Raw genomic sequence first — 7,500 nt, 5'->3', positions numbered from 1 at the left:
GAACTTCTTTCCCTACACGTCGAAGTTTTGGCATTCTCTACTTCCTCGTGTCTTTCCCACAAACTATGACCTGGCACGTTTCAAAACACAGTTTTTTTTTTTCACTTCCTCCAAAATTCATACATACTTTCCCTTGTCTCTTCTTTTCCCCTTCTCATTATTCTCTCTATATTTCAATTAAGGCCCGGCCTTGATGTGGACTTTTCTCCGTGACTGGAGCCTCCAACATCAAAGAAAATAAGTTCCATGATAATTCTTTGCCTGCAGCAGAAAGGAGCACTTCAGCCCTTAATGTTATTGTCTAACGATTTATCCGCTTGCGAAGACTTGGACGTTAATACTATGAAGCCATTTGTCTGATAATTCCGAAATACTTGTAGTTACTTATGTTTGATAATAATTTCACCAGGTTCTAGGAGCCAGCAACAACCATGTTATGTCTGGCTATAACCTCTTTGCTTTTAGAGAGAAACAAAGCAACATAATACAGTTACATAAAAAATTTTCTTGGTTTTAACCGGACGTGAGCATGCCTGCTGAAGTTATGTATACCTGCTAACAACTCTAGCTCTCTAAAAGGTACGAGTATTTCTGCTGAAGTTATAGACATTTGCTAATAACTCCTCTTGCTTTCTAAAAGACATTCGAGTGTTTCTGCTTAAGTTATAGACATCTAATAACTTCTCTTGCTTTCTAAAAGACACTCGAGTGTTTCTGCTGACTGAAGTTATAGACATCTGCTAATAACTCCTCTTGCTTTCTAAAAGACACTCGAGTGTTTCTGCTGAAGTTATAGACATCTAATAACTCCTCTTGCTTTCTAAAACGTATGAGCATTTCCGCTGTTGTAGGTCTGCCAATAACTCCTCTTGGTTTTCCCACATAGATACACTGTAAAGTTACCATGTCTGATAGCAATACCCACTGGTTTTAAAGGGTCTTGAACAACTGTCATCGTCCAGATAGGCCGGTGTCGTATGTGTCCTCGCCACTGCTGGCAACAGTTTTCATTAGCTCACATTTCTCTTACCCAGAAATACGTCCCTAGTAATTCTTAACGAGGGTAACTCGACGTATACGGGAAAGCCCTTTTAAGCAAGAAAACTAATCGCCTACTTTACCAGTTAAAAGACAAAGACAAAGAAAAGGGAACGACTATTTTTCGTTGTACAGACTACCGAAATGTTCATGACGTCCATATCTACAACAATTTTCAGTCTCCAGGTCTTCTTCGCTGGAACTACCAAGAGTGATCTCAAGAAACTGGCGCAGGGGAAAAAAGAAGAACACAAAACAGTAGACCCTCCCAAGCTTGAGGTGGAGTACCTCACATGTCAATAAGAATACTTCCAGAAGCAAAGCAAGAGGGATGCACGCGATTTACCACTACGGGAGGTGAGGAAGGCCTGGTCGGTCAGGCCCAGCACTGTCAGACAGCTCACGACGACTGGAAAAAAAAAAATCAACCTGGAGTGCGTTCGAAATCACAACCGGGTGGGCGGCTAAGTCTTGACTACCTGCCGGTCTCAAGATTCCCAGGTACTACTTCAGACTAAGGGGTTCTTTAACGTCCCTCGAAGTTCTATCACCCCTGTGTGCTCTCTGTCTGGCCCCCTTGAAACGTGTTCTTGCTCTCAGGTCCTGAAAACGTCCCTTCCTCCGTGACCCTGAACTATGCTCCTCCCTGTGTGGCCCAGGAGTTACGAGACGGGTGTGTCCTAACCCTACCCTCCTCCCCCTCCCCCTTTCCACCTTAAGTCTCAGCCAATCCTGCTGCTTCTCGAGCCCCCACATCCAACCTGGCTCCTCCAGTGTCCGTCCCTCCGTGTGTGTGTGTGTGTGTGTGTGTGTGTGTGTGTGTGTGTGTGAGGGGGGGGGGCCTCCTGCCGCCACAAAAGCACAAAAAAAGAATCGACTAGGTGCCGCGGCATGCGTCCGGCCGCTGGGTGGGAGGGGAGGCACGGGACGGGTTTTATGGGCGTGGAGGTGGCTGAGTCCTTGGCTACACCCTCCGTCTCCCTGAGAGTCTAGGGCCTCTCGCTGCTGCTGCTCCTCCTCCTTCCAGCAGGATTCGTATGGATCCCGCAACATACACTCATCGATCAACGACACTTCACGTCACTTTCGAACTCTCGTAAAGAACCCGCAGAAAACAATCTGCAGTTACGTATCTATTCTTGGGTATTGAAAAAGAAAAAAAAAAAGAGAAAATCGATTCACTAAAACTGCATTCCTTGGTCAGCATTCCACAAAACGAGGAACTTTCCGTGTCAGGTCATGACTGCCTGCCTGACCGTCCGTGCAGGCATACGCGGCACACTGTACCACCATCACCACTTATATACGAGCCTCGCCTCCTTCACCTCTGCATAAGCGGATCATCAAACTCTCCGTGCACACGTCGGCACCAAAAGCTGACAGATCCTCGTCCGTCCACGACCGAGGCTGTCACAAGCAGGGCCACACGTCATAGCTTACCGACACAACCTGAAGGTTGGCGCGTCCAACGGCCCGGTGCGACCCTCCGCCCTCTGGAGCTGTCGCTTCTACACTGAAGATGATCCGGACGGGCAACCACAGCGTCGCCACCACCACCGCCACGGCAACTACCGCCGCCACTCACGCCAGGAACGCCGCCCCATGTGTGTGTGTGTGTGTGTGTGTGTGTGTGTGAACTCTTGTGCACGCCCCTGCGTGCGTTTGCTACGGGTGCTTGTGTTTACATATAATACTTCTTTGTGCACATAGAGAGTGGCGTGCCTACATGGGGTCAAACATACGTGAGTACCTCACAAACAAGAGTGGACTAGGAGGGCAGGTGGCATGACGAACACCCCGAGCGGGAAATGCTTTACGAGTTCTATTTATGGATTCACAAGCAACAGCTGTTTGGAATATTGTCCCACCCTGTGTTTACGTACCTTCCAAAGTTAATCACGGATGAGGATACACCTATTTGGAGTCAGTATAAACATCCAACACAAACAGAAGGCCACATATGTTTACCTTACATATACAAACAAACAATGACATGAACACGGAGCCATTATATATACGAGGATTCAACTTCTGTCGCAAATGAAAACACTAATGAGAAAAATGACTGGTTCAAAACGAAAGCTACGTATGTTTCTCCACACACAGGCAATGAGAGTGTATGTAATTTTCTTGTCAAATACTAAGTGAAGACTTCATCATCTCTTGGAAGAAACAACAAGGGGCGGAAACGGTTTGTCAGAGATACGTAGAATACAAGGGTCAGGCCAGGGGGGGTATATAAACCTGAGCAATGGGGTGCACAACACACACTTGCCGGGGATACCGGCACAGATCAATCGTGCCTGCGTCGTACGTTCTACACCAGATAACCTCCACTAGCGTCAGGCTTACAACCTGTCTCTGCAGAGATCCACTGTGATACAGGTCTCACCAAACTACGTATGGCTGCAGGTCTTCTGTCTCTAAGTGCACCCACAGGCCAGCCCTGATCCTCATCTGAAGAGAGCGCTGCCCAAGATATGCTCCGATCAAAAAACTGACCTCTAATGGCATGAGTGTTACAGTATTACCATAAACCTTTAGACAGTTATTAATCGAGCTGAAGTATGTTATATCACTGTATTAAACTCGTGTATCCACTCTCGTCTGTAATGATTTCTGACATCAGGTTTCAGTCTGTTAAGACACTGTGGCACGGAGGACATGGCCAGATGGAAGGCACCTTTGGCTAATTTACTATGAACTGCGATGGCTGTGTCGAAAGACCATAAACGTAAGGGACTGCCTTACTTGGACTACTGTCCGCAGATGAGGGCTGTTTCAATTACGTAACTCCAGTGGTGCTGAAACCTGCAAAATGCAAAGGAGAGCTTTGGTGAGCTCAGGCGTGCACGAGAGGAAATGCCTTGGGAGCAATGACCTTTATTAAGGAAGAGGCTGGCTCACTCATGGCTAGGTTGGGTGGCACTGTTGGAACACATATACGAGGCACAGTGTGTGTGTGTGTGTCGATGGTGAAGATCTTCAAAGGAGCCATCCAAAACATGGAGGAATTCTGTAGGAGGAATCACCCGGAAGGACAAGTTGTTTTGACGACAACCCGTGTTTCGCTGACTCCGGCCAGGCAACAGCAGCACGTCGCAGCTGAACAAGTGGTCCCAGGGGAATATGCACCTGGTTACCTACCAACCATGTTGTGAGACTGCTAGCAGCAGGGACTTTACTCATTTATCTATTTGTTTATTCTCTGATGGGAGGGGAGGTGAAGAGTTATACGAGGTAGATGAAGCTTCGACACCTTGCGTGCATTTGTCTAAAGTTTCATTCGGGTTTACATCACTCGACTGTAAAAGGGACCTGGTCACCCCCCCCCCCCCACATACAGACGTAAAGGTGTTCAACACTCAGTCATTTGACAGACACTTCCGAACAAAAGTGAATTCACACCTACAGCAGAACCAACCGATGGAATCTTCCGAGATTCCATCTCTACGAGAAGCCCATATTCTGTAGTTCAACTCTGCCTCGGCAACGAGTGAGGATCGATGCAACATGAGTTTAAGTTATTCAATCCTACACCTCGGTGGTGCTATGCGAGTTCTCACGTACTCGCACGTGACGGAGGATACAGCCCTGTCAGACACTTTTCAAGACATGTGTACAGAGAGACAAGATCGTGGGTATTGAGTGGCGCGTGTGGTAGACGGTAGCTAATGCGGAGTGCCAGTTACAAACCTCACTTCTAGTGACTTACAGTTGGCCGATAAGCGATGTTTGTGAAGGGTTTGGTACAGGTTAGACATTGATTGCATCACTAAGGACGAAATACTGACGTACGGAACCACCCGACCACCTATCGTAGCAGTGTGGTTTCCAGCCTGTGAGGTCCGGCACGGGAGATAACGGGCCCTCCGTCTGGCTACTGGGCAAATGTACTCCCACAGCTGGAATTCCGGCGAGGCTACCGTCTGCACAGATGGATCACTCGAGGTCTGTGTCCGGTGCTTCGCGTCCTCATCCTAAGGACTTGGTAGCTGACTTGAACTCACTAGATCACTCTAACCGCTCGAGCACGAAGGTAGGACCCATATGAACAACTGTACGACCCATGTGAACAACTGTACGACCCATGATAACAACTGTACAACCCACGATAACAACTGTACGACCCATGATAACAACTGTACGACCCATGATAACAACTGTACGACCCATGATAATAACTGTACGACCCATGTGAACAACTGTACGACCCATGATAACAATTGTACGACCCATGATAACAACTGTACGACTCATGTGAACAACTGAACGACCCATGATAACTGTGCGACCCATGACAACTGTATGACCCATGATAACAACTGTACGACCCATGATATCAACTGTACGACCCATGATAACAACTGTACGACCCATGTGAACCCCGAGGTATGATGGCATGGCTATCATACCCACGGGTCACACAGTCTTGCACTTAAAGCTTAATAATACCAAGCCTCATGAAGAATTCAGCATTTTCTCTCATGCACTGAACACTAAGACACACAAAAGCTTTCGCACACACACAAGGAAAGAAGCCCCTAATGGCATTTCCAAGACCCAAGAGCATTACCGGACATTATGTCAATGTTGACTGACGGACGATCTTTTTTCTTACAAACATTAACCCTCGGTATTATTCAACCTTTCTATCCTTCCCGTGTGGTAAAAAAAAGAAGGAGTCTCGTATCTGTAGAACTTACACGTCCGCCTGTGACACATCCTGCACACCAGACACCCTCTCTCTACGGGAAGCCAAGCGTTTTTGTCTGGAGGATACGATGGATTATCACTGGTCTTCATACGCGGGCTTACAGTGTGGTACCGATGAGGGAGGACCTCGGCTCTCCCCGTGTGATCCAAGACGGCAAGCCCATGTATTCCGGGTTTCGAATTACGATTCCCAGGGAGTGCCGTCTCTCTCTCTCTCTGTCTCTCTCTCTCTCTCTCTCTCTCTCTCTCTCTCTCTCTCTCTCTCTCTCCTGGGAGCAGTAAGGGAGTGTATGTGTGTGTGCATCAGTGTCTCGCCCCAGAGTCTGTGGCGGTAGCAGCAGCATGCTGAGCGCCGCAACGCGCTGCCTCGGCGTCTGCCCCCCACACACTTGCCTGGGGAAGGCAATGCAGGGGGCACAAACCTCACGGAAATGCCAAACACGCTCTTGCTTTCCCGGATCCCGTCCGTGGCTGGTCGAGGCGTGTGGTATATGGTTCGTGTCAAGGTTGGCCGGATATGGGAGGGGGGGACACGATGATGATAATTAGAAGGTAGATGAAGGAGGGAAGGGGAGAAATGCACGGAGTAGCAATGAGGACGGTAGGGTGGGAAAGAAGAACAGATCAATGTGGAACAGAAATGATCGAAATTAATGGTCACACAAAGGGGAAGGGGAGGACAGCAAATGTAAAACTAGACACATCACAAATTTCCTAAAGGAACAACGTATTACGTCACGCCAAACAACGCCCCTACCGAAACCCTCGTCTGTGCTAGACATTTGTACGATCGGAAAAAAAAAAGAGAAACAAAAGCCAAAAAGTAATCACAAGACGCAACGGCTTACCGTGTGTATTGCTTGGCCTAGGAAATGGTGGTGGCTAGGTAGCAAACAAACACACAACCACGGGAACAAAACCCACTTTAGGGTCTACAGTTACGCTCTGGAAACCTAAGTAACAGCATTACACTCACTCACACACACACACACACACACACACACACACACACACACACACACATATATATATATATATATATATATATATATATATATATATTACTATGAGTCCACGGGGAAAATGAAACACGTTAAGTTCCCCGTGGACTCATAGGAATATCTTAATCACGCGCAAAATTGTGATCCTTTCCAATATATATATATATATATATATATATATATATATATATATATATATATATATATATATATATATATATATACACGAAATGGAGTAGTTGACGGAGGTAGGAAGGTTTCGTCAAACCCAGAACGCTCGTCTGATTATCTCACGGGGGCTCTCCTGGCGGAGGAGAAGTATCCTCGCCCCACGAGAGCATCGGGTAACTTCTGCAAATTAGTTAATGGAGCCAGTTATGTTGCTAATACGGGGGAGAGGCTTCATGAGGGACCTGGTTCCGAGTGGCGCGGCTGCGCCACAACAGCGCCATCGCCTGCGTAACGCAAATGCGCTGGTTAAGTCAATTTTTGCGACCGCCCATACGTCTACTATTTCCGATTGGTAGTATCCTCTTAAGCACGACGGTACGACCCTTGAGTACGACTAAGAGACCCTTTGACCTAACCCTGAGGATCAGGTCGAACCTCACACCATCATATCCGAAGGTCGCACTATCGTCGTCAGCGATCGTACTGCAACTAGCGCTCAAGGACAGTCGGTCTGAATAGCTTTGTGATGGACAAACAGCGTAATGGCAAGTAGTGTTCAGGGATGTGTAAATGA

General features: G+C 47.5%; 1 protein-coding gene across 13 annotated transcripts in view; it reads right to left on the bottom strand.

The window, feature by feature from the left end:
- Positions 1 to 7,500, bottom strand: part of LOC139763203 (1-phosphatidylinositol 4,5-bisphosphate phosphodiesterase delta-4-like) — a 152,831-nt gene that overhangs the window by 69,636 nt on the left and 75,695 nt on the right. The window contains exon 1 of one of the 13 annotated variants that reach the window (XM_071688968.1): positions 2,479 to 2,605. The exons of the other annotated variants lie outside the window; for them this stretch is intronic. The gene's annotated coding sequence lies outside the window, so the exon portion shown is untranslated. Of the gene's footprint in view, positions 1 to 2,478; positions 2,606 to 7,500 lie in introns of those variants that run through there. 13 annotated transcript variants of the gene reach the window in all.

The sequence above is a fragment of the Panulirus ornatus genome, chromosome 46 (assembly GCF_036320965.1).
Source record: "Panulirus ornatus isolate Po-2019 chromosome 46, ASM3632096v1, whole genome shotgun sequence".
Lineage (NCBI taxonomy): Eukaryota > Metazoa > Arthropoda > Malacostraca > Decapoda > Palinuridae > Panulirus > Panulirus ornatus.
This window is presented reverse-complemented; position numbering and strand designations above follow the sequence as displayed.